At 36.5% G+C, this 20,700-nt stretch overlaps 1 long non-coding RNA gene across 1 annotated transcript; it reads left to right on the top strand.

The window, feature by feature from the left end:
* Positions 1-5,873: 5,873 nt before the first annotated feature.
* Positions 5,874-19,054, top strand: LOC122230772. Its single transcript, XR_006207858.1, has 3 exons — positions 5,874-5,954; positions 6,889-6,964; positions 18,922-19,054. It is a non-coding gene; the product is annotated as an uncharacterized LOC122230772 (long non-coding RNA).
* The last annotated feature ends 1,646 nt before the right edge of the window (positions 19,055-20,700 follow it).

Raw genomic sequence — 20,700 nt, 5'->3', positions numbered from 1 at the left:
ACGGGAGTGCTGATATATAGGGGCACTTGTACCCCAGTGTTTATGGCAGCATTTTCAACAATAGCCAAATTATGGAAAGAGCCTAAATGTCCATCAACTGACGAATGGATAAAGAAACTGCGGTTTATATACACAATGGAATACTACTTGGCAATGAGAAAGAATGAAATATTGCCTTTTGTAGCAATGTGGATGGAACTGGAGAGTGCCATGCTAAGTGAAATAGGTCATACAGAGAAAGACAGATACCATATATTTTCATTCTTATGTGGATCCTGAGAAACTTAACAGAAGACCATGGGGGAGGGAAAGGGGAAAAAAAAAGTTAGAGAGGGAGGGAACCAAACCATAAGAGACTCTTAAAAACTGAGAATAGGGGCGCCTGGGTGGCTCGGTTGGTTAATCATCCGACTTCGGCTCAGGTCATGATCTCACAGTCCGTGAGTTCGAGCCCCGCATCGGGCTCTGTGCTGACCGCTCAGAGCCTGGAGCCTGTTTCAGATTCTGTGTCTCCCTCTCTCTCTGCCCCTCCCCTGTTCATGCTCTGTCTCTCTCTGTCTCAAAAATAAATAAACGTTAAAATTTAAAAAAAAAACAAACTGAGAATAAACTGAGGGTTGATGGGGGATGGGAGGGAGGGAAGGGTGGGTGATGGGCACTGAGGAGGGCACCTGTTGCAATGAACACTGCGTGTTGTATGGAAACCAATTTGACAATAAATTTAATATTTAAAAAAATAACATCTATTCAATGTGTGGGGAAAAAACGATTTTCACTTTCAAGTACAATATTTATAAATGTTTATCAATTATAAATTAAATGTTCTCAATGAAACCAGAAGATGGTTATTTGAAAGAATTAACAAAATTGATAAACCACTAGCCAGTTTGATCAAAACAGATGAACATAAGGGAAGGGAAACAAAAATAATATAAAAACAGGCAAGGGGACAAAACATAAGAGACTCATAAATATGGAGAACAAACAGAAGGTTACTGGAGGGGTTGTGGGAGGGGGGATGGGCTAAATGGGTAAAGGGCATTAAGGAATCTACTCCTGAAATTATTGTTGCACTATATGCTAACTAATTTGGATGTAAATTTAAAAAAATTAAACTAAAAAATTACTTAATTAGTTACAAGTTCAAAATGCAGCATTAGCATTGTGATGTGTGTATCCAAACCCATTATAACAAGTGCTTTAAAAATTTAACTTATAAATTCATATACATCAAGTTTCAATATATATAATTTCAAATTATGAATAATAAACTACATGTTAATGCATGCTTAAAAGATGCAGAAAAATAAATTTATCTAGAAATTCAAAATAATCATGCAATGTATCATACCATCCTTAAAATGTCTAGATTATAGGATTATAATGCTATATATATCTTTATAAAAAAAATTTATACAATAATGCTCCAAAGATATATACAGATTCTCTGGTAGTGTTAAAAATAACAGGGTCTGGGGTGCCTGGGTGGCTCAGTCAGTTAAGTATCCAACTCTTGATTTCAGCTCAGGTCATGATCTCAGGTTTGTGGGATCAAGCCCCGCATTAGGCTCTGCGCTAACCATTTGGAGCCTGCTTGGGATTCTCTCTCTCCCGTTCTCTCCCTGTTGCTTGCCTTCTCTCTCTCAAAATAAATAAATAAACTTAAAAAAAATGTAACTGGGTTTTATTGTATATAAACCTAATCTTCAATAATATGGACATTTTAACATACCACCACCAATTATTATTAGATTGATACCTTTTTTTAGATATACAGGCTTTTCTATAGTATTTAGTTAATATATGGGCATGTAAATTAATATTACATATTGAAGGGAAATAAATGTCAAATTTGATGTTTTTGAATATACGCTTCCACTTAAAAGTTGCATATATGATGACTTTGACTTCGGTAGGAGAATGCTAAACATTCTAAGCATTGTTAGAGTTACCTAGAAATCATGAAGGAAAGTGTGTCTGATTCCTAACATTGATGAGTCTGAGCCATTTTGGAACAACTTAACTCCAGACTTTTTGTAATGTGAAGTAATGTCTGTCTTCATTATTTAATTCACGTTTAATTGGGTATTCTGTTATATGCAGTCAAATCCTTCCTAAAGGATAAATAGACGTATATACAGTTTTTTGGAATGTAACAATTGTTCTACTCACCAATAGGTTAAAAGAGAAAATACTGAAAAGTAGTGGTTGCTAAAATTCAATACACATTCTTAAAGAAAATTCTTAGCCAACTCTGAATCAAAAGAAATTTATTTAAGGTTATCCTCTAGAAGACCATTCCTAATGAAAGATCAGAACTATTTATTTTTAGTCAAAATGAAAGAGGATATCTTCTTTCTCACTAATACTTGCATCATTATACTGGAGATCATAGCCTCTGCATTTACACACACACACACACACACACACACACACACACACACAGAGGTATAAATATTAGAAATAGACCAAACTCTCATTAATTGCGAGTGATTTCACAAAATCAAACACTTAAAAAACTCTGGAATAACTGCTAAAAGACTATGTAACCACAGGCCTTACTAACTTAAATATTACATGCCTGGGGCACCTGGGGTGGCTCAGTCGGTTGAGTGTCAGACTCTTGTCTGTTCATGTCATGATCTCCTGGTTCATGGGTTCAAGTCCTGTGTGGGCTCTGCACTGCCAGTGCAGAACCTTCTTGGGATTCTCTCTCTTCCTCTCGTTGTCCCTCCCCTGCATGTGCTCTCTCTCTGTCTTTCAAAAAATAAACTAAAAAAAAAATTAAAAACTTTTAAAAATAAATACTACATGCCTGACACATATTTTTTTTTCTCACTCCACAAATATTTATTGAGTGTTCTCCCACGTGTCAGTTACTGTGCTAGATCTTGGAGATTCAAGTCAAGCAACAAGGACAGTCCCTGACATTTACAGAATGACGTCTACTATTAGAGACGGACACTAATAAAATATTTACACTAACATAAATCACAGAGTACGATAAGTCTCCTTAATGAAACGTACAGTGATCTATAGGAGAACTGAGTTTCGTCTGGGAGACTGAAGAAAAATCATGAATGCAAGAGACTTAAAGAAGGATGAGACATTAATTAGATGAGTCAGAGGAAGGAGGGGAAAATGTTTCCAAAAGAAAAATGACACCTGTAATGGCACTTGGAAGGAGCACAGTCCATTAGAGAAACCGAAAGATGCCCAGTATGGTTGCAAGACAATTCCCCATGGTACTTATGGACATCCTGTATCAACTGTTGTGCTGGACTATCTTTCCAAGAATGTTTGTATAGCAACAACCATGGAAGACAGAGATAGTGTCTCTCCCTGGGGGAAAAAGCATATTTGTTTTCTGACTGGACTAATACAAATACCTTCCTCTAGGTCAAAGATGGACAAGTTTCTAGTAGCCTATTTATAAGATCCAGGGTTTCCTAAGCTCACTGTTCATCAGTGACATAGACCCATTATGTACAAGGCATCTACCTGGGCCTCCATCCACATCACCCTCATGGGACTTGGAATCATGAGAAACCAAAGCGAACAAGACTCTTCCTGCTGTGCTGTGCACAATAATATCCTTTGTCTCTGATCCAAGAATCTTGTGTCTTCTGCTAGCATCCATGAAACTGTAGCAGATTGCATCATTAGCTTTCAAGTAGCATAAAACTTAAGCCCCTTCACATTTCATGGCAAATCTGAATGAAGCAAAGACAACTTGAGAGTGAATGGCAAAATATGAATCTGGAAAGAAAAGTACGGTCTTATGATACACAGTCAGGAGTAATACTGCAAACATTTAACAACCTTCTGGCACAGACAGCAGCCAATCTGAATAAACTCAAGAGAATCATAAGAGCCATTAACAAATCGATATGATCTTAGGGTTGCATAACCGCTGAATATGAGCCTTAGCCATGAATGTTTTATTTTTATCTTAAGAAGGGTATGAAATAATCATAGGATGTTTAGCTAGGTAGTGATACTAACATTTAACTTTTTAAGAAGATTACTCAGATGACAGTTAAATGTCATTTGTAATCATGGATTGGATTCTAAACCGGGGGGGGGGGGGAGGAGGACATATTTTACTACAAAGATATTAATGGAAAACTGAAAATTTTGATCAGAATCTATAGATAATAGTATTATATTTTTGTTTCTGATTTTAATCATCATACCATGGTTATGTAAAATTTCTCATTTTTAAGAAATACACACTGAGGTGTTTAGAGGATAAAGATGTACAACGTTTGCAATTTACTCTCAAAAAGTTCCCTCTAAATGTATAAAAATAAAAAGAAAGAGAGAAAAAGAGGGAGGGAGGAAGGAAGGAGGGAGGGAGGAAGAGAGAGAAGGAAGGGGGGCAGAGAGGGAAGAAAGGAAGGAAAGAGGAAAAGGCAGGGAAGGAAGGAAGGAAGGAAGGAAGGAAGGAAGGAAGGAAGGAAGGAAGGAAGGAAGAAAGGAATGAAGGAAGGAAAAGAGAAAATAATAAATAAATACAGTAAAATGTTAAGATTTGGGAAATCTAGGTAAAGTTTATATGGAAAATTTTTATTTTTGAATATTTTTTGTAAATCTAAATTTAATTAAAAATAAAAACCTTAAAAAAACAAAAGATCACTTTGTTTACAATATGAGAAATGTCTTAAAGGGGGCCATATAGTAGGCAAGCAAAGTATACGTCTAAATAATAATCTAATTTTTCACACAAATCAAGTACATTATTTCCTGATTTAGGTGACTTCTACCTTCCCATTATAAGATGTGATCCAGTCATCTGTTTTCAGTTGATCTTTTATTATTCAGACACTCTTAATATTTTTGAGCAATTTTACTCGAGCCTTATTATCTTAGAAGGATAAAGGTTTTCTTTGTTCCTCTTCTCAATTTTCGCTAAAGAGTATTTTCCTAAAATCTCTATTTCTGAAAACTGATTCCACTTCATCATTTAAAATTTCCTAGCTCTCTCCCTGCAAAGCTTTTATTCCACATTCATGATCCAACCTGATTTCCACACTTAGTGACAGTCTCATCTACTTCTCCATTGCTTTGTGCAGCTCTGAAATTAACTAATGTTGTATGGTGTTAGCTTTCCCAGCATAGTCCCATCTGCAGACCTAATGAGCAATCTCTCTATTCCATCACTGGGGAAGATACTAACTATTAAATTATAAGGTAGTGTATGAAGAATCTCTCTCTCTCTCTCTCTCTCTCTCTCTCTCTCTCACACACACACACACACACACACACACACACACACACACAAATATGGGTACATAACAGGCTAATTCTAAGCTTCTGGAAAGATTAGATGAGAGAGGCTCTTTCATCTTAATATCAGCCTGTCTGCTTCTTGAATGCAGTTCTGTTATGCTATTTGTGGTTATACCACTGATTAAAAAACAACAACTATTTTATAAAAATATATATTTCTTAGGGCTCCTGGATGGCTCAACCAATAGCATCTGATTTTGGCTCAGGTCATGATCTCACGGTTCGTGAGCTCAAGTACCAATTTGGGTGAACACGAGCCCCGATTCAATGAGCACGAGCTCCCCCCACTTCTCTCTCTCTTTCTCTGCTCCCCATAGGACTCTCTCTCTCTCCCTCTCTCTCTCTCTCTCTGCCCCTCGCTCATCTGTGCCCTCTCTCAAAAAAAAAAAAATATATATATATATATATTTCTAAAATGTTACTAAAATGTGTAAGTTTATATATAAGGATTTTATATATACTTCTATTTTATATCTATTTTATATATTTGCAAAACATATTAAATTTAATTTGCATAATTAAATTTATTATATATCATTTATATTTTTACACATATTACGATTAGAAGCTCCTGGAGCTATGGGACAGTCTCGCACCTGACCAACAAAAGCACTGCCATCTGCACCTTATTTGCAGCTAGACTGTAGCATGTTGAAAACTGGGTGAGTTGTCTAAACGTTAGAGGCAAAAAGAGCTCAGCTGGCCTTTTTTTTTTTTTCTTGTTTTTTTCTTTTAGTTTTATTTTACCTATTTTTTGAGAGAGAGCATGAGAGGGGCAGAGAGAGGGAAAGAGAGAATTCCAGTCAGGCTCTGTACTGTCAGCACAGAACATGATGTGGGGCTCGAACCCACCCACGTACTGTGAGATATTACCTAAGATGAAATCAAGAGTTGGTCGCTTAACCACCTGAGCCACCCAGGCGCCCCTCAGCTGGCCTTTTCCGACCTCCATGGAGGTTGCAGAGATGCCGGAGGGGCCTGGGTCATCAGCTTAACTTCACTATAATGTAGGAAACTTAGGTCTGGGTGAGCTTCTCCTTAGAAAAGAAATGCTACAGTTGGCTCTTAGCTCCACCTTTGCTTTTCTCCAATGGAAAAAGTATTATCAAAAGCACATTTAATGGAAAGGAACCAAAAAGGAAGTAAAGAAGTCCAGAAGTCCTGGGTCCCCACTCGTCCCCAGTCCATGAACATTCTTTATATACTGACAGGATACACTCACTCATGAGTAGCAAGTTGACCTCAGGATGTTAGCAAAATCAAAGCAGAGAGGATTAGAAAGAAGCCAAATTTATCTTTAGAAAGAAATCAGATAACAGTAGCATCTGCCATTTCAATCACAAAAGCAGATCATGTTTTATTAGATAACATTACGGCAGTAGTTAGCATTATCAATGAAACAAATGTCGCCCTATAGAATTTGCAGCTGAGGGACAGAGGCAGGAAATGGCATACAACCAAACTCAGCAGAATACGTGTAATCAACATGAGTATCACATTTGGGTCACTCCATGGACTGCACAAAGGTAGAGGAATAAAATAGGTGACCTTTTGCTTTGCCCTTCAGCCCTACCATTTTCTGATTCTGTACAACAGGTGACTTACATGAAATGAATTTGAAGATATAAATGCTGTCACTATCTGACAAGCTGTTGGGCAATTCATTAAATAAGTAAGTAAGTAAGTAAATAAATAAATAAATAAATAAATAAATAAATAAATAAATAAATGGAAATTTTTAAGAAGGCGGCTTATCATAACCAAGGGGAGAGCACCTGGGTAATCAGATCTACCTTGTTAATTGGATACTTTAGCCAGAGTCTAACCAGACAGCAGGGCAAACTTTTGAAGCGAACTCCTCACATAATCCTGGTTTTCATAGAAATCCAGAAATATAAAAGTCATTCCATAAATTATTTTGCTTTTGGACCTTCCTATTAGTTTTTTATTACCAGTGAGGAGGAATGGGTACCATCTGCAAGCTGCTGAGTTTTCTCTATCCTGAGCTGTCCCAAAGACACCGTCCAGCCAGAGGTAGATGCAACACATTCCAAGCAAGGTCTTTCTCCTGTCCCCTCTAAAACTGCCTTAGTCATTGGCAGTGATTTCTAGTCTTCTCTGACTGAATCAAGGGAAATATTAAGTTCCAAGCATTGGCAGCCTGGATTTCAAAAAATTATCATCTCTTCCTTAAAGTCAGAACAGACACTGACGAGCACAGTGGCATGGGAAAGTCACACGCAATCGCTGTTCATAACCCATCTTGTCAGCATGTCAGTGTCTGGACACATCTGTGCAGAAAACCCCACTGCCAGTACCCAGGAAATGGGGATTTCTCATTCTACCTTCATTAAATAATTACAAACCAATTTTTAAATTGCAGAACACTGATCTCTGTTCTCAAGAAAATTACCATTCATCAAAAGAGTTCTCTGCCACTTTCTCTGTTTAGGTCCTTTCTCATGTTAACCTTTGTTGGCTTTTTTTTTTCCTTTCCCCCCATTTGTTGCTAAAGGTTTTCACATTTCCAATCTTATAGATTTACTTCCCCTTAAGCTGAACAACTCCAACCCACAGGCTGCTCATTATTAGTGTCTATCGTGTTCTCAAAGCCTCTCCAGTGTCTGCCTTCCCACTGTAGGCTGATTTTCCACTAACCTGGACCAGGTGCTCCTACTCAGAGGAAGATGTGGATCTAGATTTGCACCTCACCTTTACGGGTACAAATTGAGAATATAGCCAAATTCTCAGAGAAACTGTAAAGCAGATTGTGCTATGCCCTTTCTAACTATATCTCATTTGGTTTCCCCAGCAGTGCTAAGAAGTAGATGAAGGTCATCAGTCATGTTTTAGGATGAGAAAAAAAGCTCACAGACACTAAGTATCTTCTCCCAGGCCATATGCCTATTTAAGAGACAAATCAAATTTCCAGAGGCCAAACTGCACACTTTCCCTACCCCACTAGGTTGTCGGTTTGATCCACAGATTGGGTATGTTTCCCTTCAATAGGCCACAAATCAACAGCTGTCTTCTCAAAAGATTTTTCTGATTAACTATACTACCGAAACTCATTTCCAGGCCAGTACACTCCCCATTATGTGAAGGAGTCAACATTCGTGAATTTGATCCTTCTCACTGGATTACATAAATCCCTTGAGAACAAAGATCTTACTTAAACTATAACAACTTCTGTGGCTTTTGAACAGAGCCCAGCCCAGGATAGCCGGTGAGTCAATGGATATCAAGAACATCATGTTTCAACCTGACTTCTCTCCTATTTGGCATGGCAATCATGTTTTCAGGTTGATTTGCACTATAATTTTTTCTTTGATTTGCACTATAATTTCAGATAAACATGTTTTCACTTTGAATTGTTCTATAATTGGCAGTAGATTCCCAATTCTTTTAGTTTTCTCTGCCCTGTTTTCTTTGACAAATAGTGAATGACGTGCAAAAGAAGCAGATGTACTTTTAAAGCAGGCTGTTGGAAACAACCCCTTAGCAAATCCTAAACCAAAGATCATTTCTGAAAAAAAATCCTTTGACTTCTCTTTTGCATGTAGATTTTTCTTATATCAGTTTTCATAAACCAGGGCACTCCTGTGGTCTAGATAAACTTCCGTTCCCAGAAAGGATCACTTATCTTGTGAGCACAGAACTCAGTGGAAAATGAAAGAAAATGCAAATCTGAATTTCCACAAAGCCTAAGAAAAAACACTTCAGAAAATTAAATTCTGTTTACCTGCCATTTCCACTCAAATGGCAGGTGGTGGTGCTAAGAAAGTATCATCACAAAATTATATCTACTTGATACAGTTGGTTTAGAACAAAGCAAGTAAAATATGGAGGGAAAATGCTGAGACACATTAACAGCAAAGGATATGTCATCTATGCCAAAAAAAATAGGAGACAAGTAGTATCGTGATGGAAGGTAATAATCAGAAAACTACTTGGCTTCATTTAAAGCTGTCAGAGGGGATGAAATGGGAAGAGATTTGGAATTTGATTTTCTTTTTCTCTTCCTAAATGGAAAACCAAATATGTTACGGTAAAGGCCTAATTTACGGGAGTAGGTTTTACTCTTTCTTATGCAACTTCCAGAAAATGGAAAAGGCATTGTCACTCGTTTCCTGCAGTGTACATCATTGAACTGTTTCTCTCTCTTCTGCTGTGCTGTAGCAAAAAGTATTTAAATATTGACATTTGCATTTTGATTATAAGTCTAACAGGCAGCTTCAAACTGATAGCTCAATTGGTTGCTTACCCATCCCCCCAACTTCCAATATCATTAAACTTTGTGGCTGTCATAATGCTCCAAAAGAGAACACCCTTCAAATTCGATTAGATTTAGTAGATCTTTAGATTTACTGCGACAGTAGGAGGGTGGCAGGAGGCACTGAAGGAGAGAGAATATTTGAAAATACTTAATAAAGTTTCCAGCACTAATAACTGCTCAGTAAATGGTAGCTACTATAACCATCGACTTCATTACTTTAGGGAAATAAACATTTTATTCGGGGAGGCCAGCAATGTGCCTGATTAAGTCTGCATGTTGGGGCTGGAGAGAAAGGGACAATTTTGCCAGCAATAGTTCACTCAAGTTCTTTTTTTTTTTTTTTTTTTGAAGTTTATTTATCCATCTTGAGAGGCAGAGAAAGGGGGAGAGAGAATCCCAAGCAGGCTCCACACTGTCAGCACAGAGCCCAACGCCGGGCTCAAACTCACAAACTGTGAGATCATGACCTAGCCTGAAAGCAAGAATCAGACACTTAACACTTAACCGACTAAGCCACCCAGGCACTCCTCAAGTTCTTTAGAAAGGGTAATCTGATTCAGTCTCTGTCTTTGGACTTAACTTCTAACTGAATAGCAAAAACTGAGAGTAACATTTTCTGGGTTATAAAAAAGGATCTTGTTTTGTAAGTATAAATGTGGTCTTCATGATAACAGTAGTGACTAAAATCTAAAAAATCTAGAGGCATCTGGGTGGCTCAGTCAGTGAAGCACCTGACTTTACCTGAGGTCATAATCTCACAGTCCTTGAGTTCCAGCCCCATGTTGGGCTCTGTGCTGACAGCTCAGAACCTGGAGCCTGCTTCAGATTCTGTGTCTCCCTCTCTCTCTCTGCCCCTCCCCAGCACATTCTCTATCTCTCTCTCTCAAATATAAATAAACATTAAAAAAATTTAGAAATCTAAAATATCTAAATAGTAATTATATATTTACTACTTACTACAACCTTGGGAAGCACTGAGCACTATTGAGTCATTTCTTAATTGACTTTAAAGGGAAACATAATAGCTACTCAACCTCATATGCAATATGTGATTGACTTTTTACTAATGCCTAGAAAAAATAGTTTCTGATTTGAGACTTTGGATAAGTCTACTTAAGTGTTAAAATAAAAGGTGTGCTTGCTGTTCCACTCTTGAACTAAACCTGCTATTTACAAATAGTATTATCTAAAATTTTGGAGGTAGGTTTGTTACAATTTTTAAACATTTTGAAGTCAGAGAAAACCCAAAGTCTTCAAATGAAAATATTAGGGCATATGTTGAAACCTGATAACAAATTGATGTATGTTTTACTCTAAAAAAAAATTTAAAATTATTTCCCTTAAAAATTTTACTAAATGCATGCTATGTGAAAGTTCAGCCAATGCAAATATGAGAAAGACATAGTCCCAACTCTCAAAATGTTTATGATCTTATAGCATACTTACCAAGAACTTTACATTTTCACATAATTACATGATGTTTTACAAATTTGTTTTTTAAATTTGGATAGTCAGTTTGTAAATATTTCTGTTGTTTCTGAATATTAAAGTGCTGGGTTATAAAATATAAGTCCATCTTATTGTCTGACACTTAGCTACAATGTTCTGAGTATGACCTTTTGATTTTAATTTTTTTCCCCAATGTTTATCTATTTATTTTGAGAGAGAGAAAGAGAGATAGAGCATGAGTGGGGGAGGGACAGAGAGAGAGGGAGACACAGAATCCAAAGTAGGATCCAGGTTCTGAGGTGTCAGCACAGAGCTAAACGTGGGGCTTGCACTAACGAACCCTGAAATCATGACCTGAGCTGAAGTCAGACTCTTAACCGACTGAGCCATCTCATACCTAAGCATATTCAAGTGGTTAGAATGCTCCTTGTAAAAGAATAGCATAAAAAGTTTCATTAGTAATACTACAGGTAAAAATACATACTACAGCCTAGAAACATGGCCATGGAAACATGAGTTTAAAAACTCCTCTTAAGCACTAATGATGGAGTCCATTAAAAAATCACAAAGTTCCCACTCACAGCAATGGACAGATCATCTAATCAAAAATCAACAAGGAAACAATGGCTTTGAATGACACACTGGACCAGATGGACTTAACAGATATATTCAGAACATTTCATCCCATAGCAGCAGAATACACATTCTTCTCCAGTGCACATGGAATGTTCTCCAGAATACACCACATACTGGGACACAAACCATCCCTCAGCAAGTACAAAAAGATCGAGATCATACCGTGCGTATTTTCAGACCACAACGCTATGAAACTCGAAATCAACCACAAGAAAAAATTTGGAAAGGTAACAAATACTTGGAGACTGAGGAACATCCTACTAAAGAATGAATGGGCCAACCAAGAAGTTAAAGAGGAAATTAAAAAGTATATGGAAGCCAATGAAAATGATAACACCACAACCCAAAACCTCCGGGACGCAGCAAAGATGGTCATAAGAGGAAAGTATATAGCAACCCAGGCCTTCCTAAAGAAGGAAGAAAGATCTCAGATACACAACCTAACCTTACACCTTAAAGAGCTGGAAAAAGAACTGCAAATAAAACTCAATACCAGCAGAAGACAGGAAATAATAAAGATTAGAGCTGAAATTAATGCTATCAAAACCAAAAAAACACTCGAACAGATCAATGAAACCAGAAGCTGGTTCTTTGAAAGAATTAACAAAATTGACAAAGCCAGTTTGATCAAGAGAAAAAAGGAAAGGACCCAAATAAATAAAATCAAGAATGAAAGAGGAGAGATTACAACCAACACAGCAGCAATAAAAACAATAATAAGAGAATATTATGAGCAATTATATGCCAATAAAATGGGCCATCTGGAAGAAATGGACAAATTCCTAGAAACATATACACTACCAAAACTGCAACAGGAAGAAATAGAAAATTTAAACAGACCCATAACCAGTAAGGAAATCGAATTAGTAATAAAAATCTGCCAAAAAACAAGAATCCAGGGCCAGATGGCTTTCCAGGGGAATTCTACCAAACATTTAAGGAAGAGTTAACACCTATTCTCTTGAAGCTGTTCCAAAAAATAAAAATGGAAGGAAAATTTCCAAACTCATTCTATGAAGCTAGCATTACCTTGATTCCAAAACCAGACAGAGACTCCACTAAAAAGGAGAACTATAGACCAATTTCCCTGATAAACATGGATGCAAAATCCTCAACAAGACATTAGCCAACCAGATCCAACAATACATTAAAAAAATTACTCACCACAACTAAGTGGGATTTATACCTGGGATGCAGGGCTGGTTCAATATCCGCAAAACAATTAACGTGATTCGCCACATCAATAAAAGAAAGGACAAGAACCATATGATCCTCTCAATAGATGCAGAAAAAACATTTGACAAAATACAGCATCCTTTCTTGATAAAAACCCTCAAGAAAGTAGGGATAGAAGGAGCACACCTCGAGCTCCTAAAAGCCATATATGAACGACCCAACGCTAACATCATCCTCAATGGGGAAAAACTGAGAGTTTTCCCCCTAAGGTCAGGAACAAGACAGGGATGTCCACTCTCACCACTGTTATTCAACATAGTATTGGAAGTCTTAGCCTCTGCAATCAGACAACACAAAGAAATAACAGGCATCCAAATAGGCCAGGAGGAGGTCACACTTTCACTCTTCACAGATGACATGATACTCTATATGGAAACCCAAAAGATTCCACCAAAAAACTGCTAGGACTGATTCATGAATTCAGCAAAGTTGCAAGGTATAAGATCAACGCAAGGAAATTGGTTGCATTCCTACACACCAACAATGAAGCAACAGAAAGAGAAATCAAAAATCGATCCCATTTACAACTGCACCAAAAACCCTAAGATATCTAGGAATAAATCTAACCAAAGAGGTGAAAAATCTATACGCTGAAAACTATAGACAGCTTATGAAAGAAATTGAAGAAGACACAAAAACACAGGAAAAGATCCCATGCTCCTGGCTAGGAAGAACAAATATTGTTAAAATGTCAATGCTACCCAAAGCAATCTACATATTCAATGCAATCCCTATCAAAATAACACCAGGATTCTTCACAGAGATAGAACAAATAATCCTAAAATTTGTATGGAACCAGAAAAGACCCCGAATAGCCAAAGCAATCTTGAAAAAGAAAACCAAAGCAGGAGGCATCACAATCCCAGACTTCAAGCTATACTACAAAGCTGTAATCATCACGACAGTATGGTATTGGCACAAGAACAGACACTCAGATCAATGGAACAGAATAGAGAACCCAGAAATGGACCCACAAACGTATGGCCAACTAATCTTTGACAAAGCAGGAAAGAATATCCAATGGAATAAAGACAGTCTCTTCGGCAAGTGGTGCTGGGAAAACTGGATAGCGACATGCAAAAGAATGACCCTGGACCACTTCCTTACACCATACACAAAAATAAACTCAAAATGGATGAAAGACCTAAATGTAAGACAGGAAGCCATCAAAATCCTCAAGGAGAAAGCAGGCAAAAACCTCTTTGACCCTGGACGCAGCAACTTCGTACTCAACACGTCCCTGGAGGCAAGGGAAACAAAAGCAAAAATGAACTACTAGGACCTCATCAAGATAAAAAGCTTCTGCACAGCAAAGGAAACAATCAGAAAACTAAAAGGCAACCGACAGAATGGGAGAAGATATTTGCAAAGGACATAACAGATAAAGGGTTAGTATCCAAAATCTATAAAGAACTTACCAAACTCAACACCCAAAAAAACAAATAATCCAGGGAAGAAATGGGCAAAAGATATGAATAGACATTTCTCCAAAGAAGATATCCAGATGGCCAACCAGCACATGAAAAAATGCTCAACATCACTCATCATCAGGAAAATACAAATCACAACCACAATTAGATACCACCTTACACCTGTCAGAATGGCTAACATTAACAACTCAGGCAACAACAGATGTTGGCGAGGATGCAGAGAAAGAGGATTTCTTTTGCATTGTTGGTGGGAGTGCAAGCTGGTGTAGCCACTCTGGAAAACAGTATGGAGGTTCCTCAAATAATTAAAAATAGAACTACCCTATGACTCAGCAATTGCACTGCTATTTATCCAAGGGATACAGGAATATCCCTGTTTCAAAGGGACACATGCACCCCAAAGTTATAGCAGCACTATCGACAATAGCCAAAGTATGGAAAGAGCACAAATGTCCATCGATGGATGAATGGATAAAGAAGATCTGCTACATATATACAATGGAGTATTACTCGGCAATCAAAAAGAATGAAATCTTGCCATTTGCAACTACGTGGATGGAACTGGAGGGTATTATGCTAAGTGAAATTAGTCAGAGAAAGGCAAATATCATGTGACTTCACTTATATGAGGACTTTAAGAGACAAAACAGATGAAAATAGGGGAAGGGACATAAAAATAATATAAAAACAGGGAGGGGGACAAAACAGAAGAGACTCATAAATATGGAGAACAAACAGAGGGTTACTGGAGGGGTTGTGGGAGGGGGGATGGGCTAAATGGGTAAAGGGCATTAAGGAATCTACTCCTGAAATCATTGTTGCACTCTATGCTAACTAATTTGGATGTAAATTTTAAAAAATAATAAAATTAATTTAAAAAAAGAAATCACAAAGTAATTGTTTATACCAAAAGCATAAAAGACATTAGTTTTAGCAAGTTTTATAAGATAAGCACAGAAAAATGTGGGGCTCTAGTTTCACTGCAACTCAATTCTCACAACCTGACTCTCCAGAACTCAACCCTAGACCCTGCAGTAAATTATAAATGAAGAAGAGGCCAAACACTGAGATTCAAACATCAAATAGAAGAGGCAAGGAGGAGGTGAGGGAAGATGGACTCACAAAGAGCAGAGAGTTCTGGTAACAATGACCATGAGGATTTGTGTTAATTTCAGTCATCATTTCCCTACTAACAGAAGTCCAGCGTGACTTGTAAGGTTACCAATCTACAAAGTACAAAATGGAAATGTAGGTCCAGCTTGGATGCTGGGTAATTTGTTCTTGTATATGGCTTCTAAGACAGATGCATTAAGTATCAACATAAATATTGATCAATTTTCAAACTGCTGCTATTTCATTTAGTATAAATTCCAATGTAACTCTGTATATCCCAGAGTAAGAGTATATTAATTAGTAAACTGCAGTGGGATTCACATGATAATATTTATTTTCTCTCAATAAATATTACATTAGAATTAACCCATCATATCAGGAAATTTTCTCCCAATTCTAATTAAAGTTTATTAGATATGCATGAATTAACATTGGCATGATAAATGCCAAATAAATTAATAACTATCGACCGCTAATTATATGAAGAGACAGCAGAAAAATTGAAAAAGATTAAAATACAGTTTGGGAAGAGGCAGTTCTGATCTTGTTTATTCAACCATGGAGAGCTGGGTGTTTTTCTCATCCTTTTAAGATTCACATAAATTTATATCATCCAAATGTTCAACAGCTCACCATTATTTAGCTGCCTTTTCTTTCTTCTCTACTTGATTTTCCTTTATCCTTTCTGAAATTGAAGCTTGAGACATACTAAAATCAGGATATAACCCTTTAAACATATTTTTTAAATTATTATATTTCTAACACCATCAAGAACTCTCCCCAGCAATGACTATTTACCATTGTTAAAGTGTATTAGTCACGAGTGGCATTAAAAACAAAAACATAAACCACATAGAAAGGCTTGTCTTGATATTAGAAATAGTCCTGGGGGTGAATGGAGGATATAAAGTGAACATCTGAATATCAAATAAGGTTTTGTGACAGATAGTATATCTACATATGCATTTTAGGCTTTGGAAAAGCAATAAACATGGCACTCAAAGGCAATTTTGCTTTGGCTGGGTGCAGTCTCCACACATACAAAGCCCCACTCAACATCCTAAGAAAGAGTGATTCAAGAAACAATTTATGTTTGTTTTTTCACACTCAATTAAAGGCTCACACATTTTTAAATATACTACTCTATTGGGAAATTTTTATCAACTGCAAGAATATGAATGTTCAAGCATCTCCACTCAGTATAACTTTATACTAGATATTAGCTGAAATCTAAAGATCCAGGCAAGAGACGTCTTTAAGCCCCAATCTCCTCAATTCTCTAATCATATTTGTAACAAAACTGTTACCATCCCTTTAAGTTGCAATTATTGCTATAAGGCATATATTTATTGATTGGTCTTGAAAATTAAGGAGCAATAAACCATGTATAAGACATTACAGAGGACTTCATCCAGAGTTTTAAAAAAATTTGTTTTTTTTATTGCATTGTTTATGCAATGCACTACACAAAAGAAGACACCAAGTGTACAGATATGTGCACTAAAAATAGGACCACTGTCAGGGATTTATAAAAATTAATTAGCCCTACCCAGAGAAGTATGAACAATCTGGTTCTCTTAGCACTGTTAACAAAATATTAGCTTGTATTAAACACCTACTTATATATTTCATTGGAGACACAAATGATTATTTTTTTCTTCTCAGATGCAATGCTTATGAATCTCGTGACAGAACGTTGAAAGAGTACACACAGTTGCCCGTGGCTAACCACAAATTTGTGAATATAAAAGGAGATTTTATCCAAAAATTGTCTTTGGGACAAACTCACTAAGATGTTCAATTTGTAAACTTCTGCAAGTTTAGTATAAATTACTAAACAGGTAACATGTAGTTAATGTTATATGCTGGCAGAAATTCTCAATTTTTTTTTCAAACTATAAACACCAAACTTCCCAGAAGTGCCTATAATTCTTATAAAAAGTCATTAGCTTCCTGGCACTTTCCATGTTGCATTAATAAACTAACAGTTTCCATGTGATCACAGATGCTTGCATATTCATATGCTGGAGCAGATTCATGCCACCAAAAGGAAGCTTGAAATGTACTTTCCTTTTAGAGCAAACAAACGATGGCCTTCTGGGGATTCTAAGTGATCACAGCAAATTCCCCAAAGTGGGCACACACACAGACACCTTTCTGAATCACTTGCACAGCAAAATGCCCCCGCCCTCCACCATGAGATCTCCACCATGAGACCTACTAATGGCTTAGAAGCTGCAAATCCTATTGGCCCCATTTCTACATGGAACTTCATGCATTAGGGTCTGTGTGAAGCAGCACCATCATTTGGTTTAAGCTTGCCAGATCTCTAGGTGCCACTGCATGAGTTCAGACACTCCTATGATGTTTAATGGCTGGGCAGTCTTGAATCTGTCACTTCATCTCCCCAAGCTTTGTTTTCCACTTTCTACAAAAGGATGTAATTTTACCTATATCATAAGTGTGTTATGAGAATTACATAAGCTTATATACAGGCAAAATTGTTGGCACTGGGTGAATGACAAATAAATGGTGACTGTTCCTTTTTCTTTCTGCGCGTGTGTGTGTGTGAGTGCGCACGTATACATATATATATACTGTTGTTAAAATACGTATCTATATACCTTTGTACATCTATAGATATGATATACAAAGACATATACATACATGTAAATTATAGTATATCAGTGATCAGTAAACTCTTCTGTAAAAAGCCAAGTAGTAAATAGTTTAGGATTTGAGGACGACCCAGTCTCTACTGCATCTACTCAACTCTGCTACTGTAGTGCAAAAGCAACCATCAACAGAATATACACAAAAAAAGCCTGGTTGTGTTCCAGCAAAACTTTATTTACAAAAGCAGGTGGAGATCTGATTTGAATGGTACTTTGCAAACCCCAGCACAGACAATATGTACTGTAGATGCCAAATATACTGTGTATGTATGTGTGTGCATAAATAGAGCTTAGATATGATTTTTCTAAAGTATGATTTAGTATATTTTTATGGGCTTGTTAAGTATATATATGTTTGTATGAAAAAGCCTTGTGAATATTCACCCAAATGAATCTTGGAGACACATGTCTGAGTATTTTATACATAATGAAGATGTTTTTCTCAAAGGACAAGTACTTCCATTGCTGCTACATAATTTGCCAAATGCAAATATTTTTATAGTCCTCTGAAGACATAAAATTCCCCACATTGGTAATGATAATAAAATGTGAATAATAATCATAGCTGTAATTTTTAGCACATACTATATGCTAGGTGCTGAATTAAGACTTTGATGTACATTACATAGATGCTGACATCTACAGTGCAAATAGAGATCGTCCCAATTTGACAAATGGGAAATGTTGGTTTGCCCAATAGCCACTCAAACTAAGTAAGAATGGATGCAGGAGCAAATCTGTTTTCTGTTTATACAGTAACAATGTTTTTTTTAGAGGTCTAATACGATTAGCTTATTTGCTCTCTCTTCTCCAGTACTCCATCCTGAATGTAAGGAAACAGCAGACAAGACAGGTGAAGTGATTTCTCGAAGATTCCTTACCTAGTGAAAAGAACTGGAACTTAAGATCATTACAAGTTTTACATGGAAGAGTAAAACAGATGGAACTCAGTCTTGAATTCTTCATTCCATGTCAAAAATACAAGGTTCAGGGGTGCCTGGATGGCTCAGTCAGTTGAGGGTCTGATTTTGGCTCAGGTCATGATCTCCCAGTTGATGACTTCAGGCCCCACATTAGAATTTGCACTGACAGCACAGAGCCTGCCTTGGATTCTCTACCTTCCTTTCTGTCCCTCCTCTACTCACTCTTGACTGCCTGCATGCTCCCTCACTCTGTCTCAAAAATAATTTAAAAAATAAAATAAAATAAACCCTACAAGGTTCAGTGCCTAGTTAATTTCACTTATCCAAGATTATAGAAAGTTTATGCTGGCACAAATATATATGGAAAATAAAATCAGTCTCTGTCAGATTTTAAAACATCTTTGCCAATCAGAGCACCCATTTAAAGAATATTCCCTTAAGCCCTTGTTTAAATTCCTCCTGTATATATTTCCTCTTCTTTATTCAAATATCTGATCTCCCCATGATTAGGACCTTGTATAAAATTAATTCAGCCTCTTGGCCTGACCTTAGACATGGGCCTCTGTGCGGGTCTGAACATTTCCTTGAAGTCATTAGTGTCCTCTGTTAGTGCCTAATCATAACCCTAGTCCCCTGGCAGCATAATGACCCCCATGCCTACTTAAACTCAGGTCTCTGCTCTTTGTGGCTGAGCAGCCTTTGGCTGAATAGTATTTCCCAACAATTAGCATGCAGCCCTTAACACTCCTATCTTTAGAAAATATGGGAAAAAATCATCTTGTTGAAGGATTAGAATATTGCATTTGTTGCCTCTTTCTCTATCTAGTGATTGAGAGTTATTCATTTCCTTGACACTCACTGTGCTATTGTTAATTCAAATATATCAAAAAGTTTAATTAAAATTGTGAGAAGCCATATGATAAAATGAATGGACTAATGCATTATTAATTAGTAAGAAATACTCCTATAAGAATTTCAGTATGTTTAGTTATTAATTGTACCACTACATGAAGAAACACACAAAAATATAGTCTTTGAACTTTAAAATTTAGCATTACATTTAACAGTTTTAATATGCTTTATATTTCATTTCTTTACATTTCACATTAAAGGATAATTTCAACTTTCCCTATATTGCACTTCTGAAATAGCTTCTTTTTAACAGAAATTCAATTGTTATTGTACCCCACCACCATCTTCTTTTGTTAATAGAGAGCTTTTCGTTTTGCTTTTGTTTATTTATGTTACCTATTTGCTTTGTTTTGATTTTATTATAAGCATCTCAAATATCATCAGTTTTGGTTTATATTAAATCCTAACTTCCTCAAATTTCAATCAAAATGTTACTTGTGATATTTTCATTGTAAACAAATTCTTACTCCTTATTTTGATTTTTACCAAAGTGAAACAAGTTGTGGCATCTATTTAATTAAAAAGCACCTTGAACTACATTGTATGCCCTTAAATTGGTTTCTCACTCTTCCAGATAGCAACACATCCTTCTTAAACACTGTAATTCTCAACTCACACAAAAATCAAGTCTTAAAAAGATGTTTTACCAGGTATCCAAATATTTATTCTATATTTCATTTATTTTTTCAACAAATGTCTCTTTTTTTTAAGTTTATTTATTTTGAAAGAGAGAGACAGAATGCACTTGTGAGCATGAG

This window comes from Panthera tigris, chromosome C2 (genome assembly GCF_018350195.1).
Source record: "Panthera tigris isolate Pti1 chromosome C2, P.tigris_Pti1_mat1.1, whole genome shotgun sequence".
Taxonomy (NCBI): domain Eukaryota; kingdom Metazoa; phylum Chordata; class Mammalia; order Carnivora; family Felidae; genus Panthera; species Panthera tigris.
This window is presented reverse-complemented; position numbering and strand designations above follow the sequence as displayed.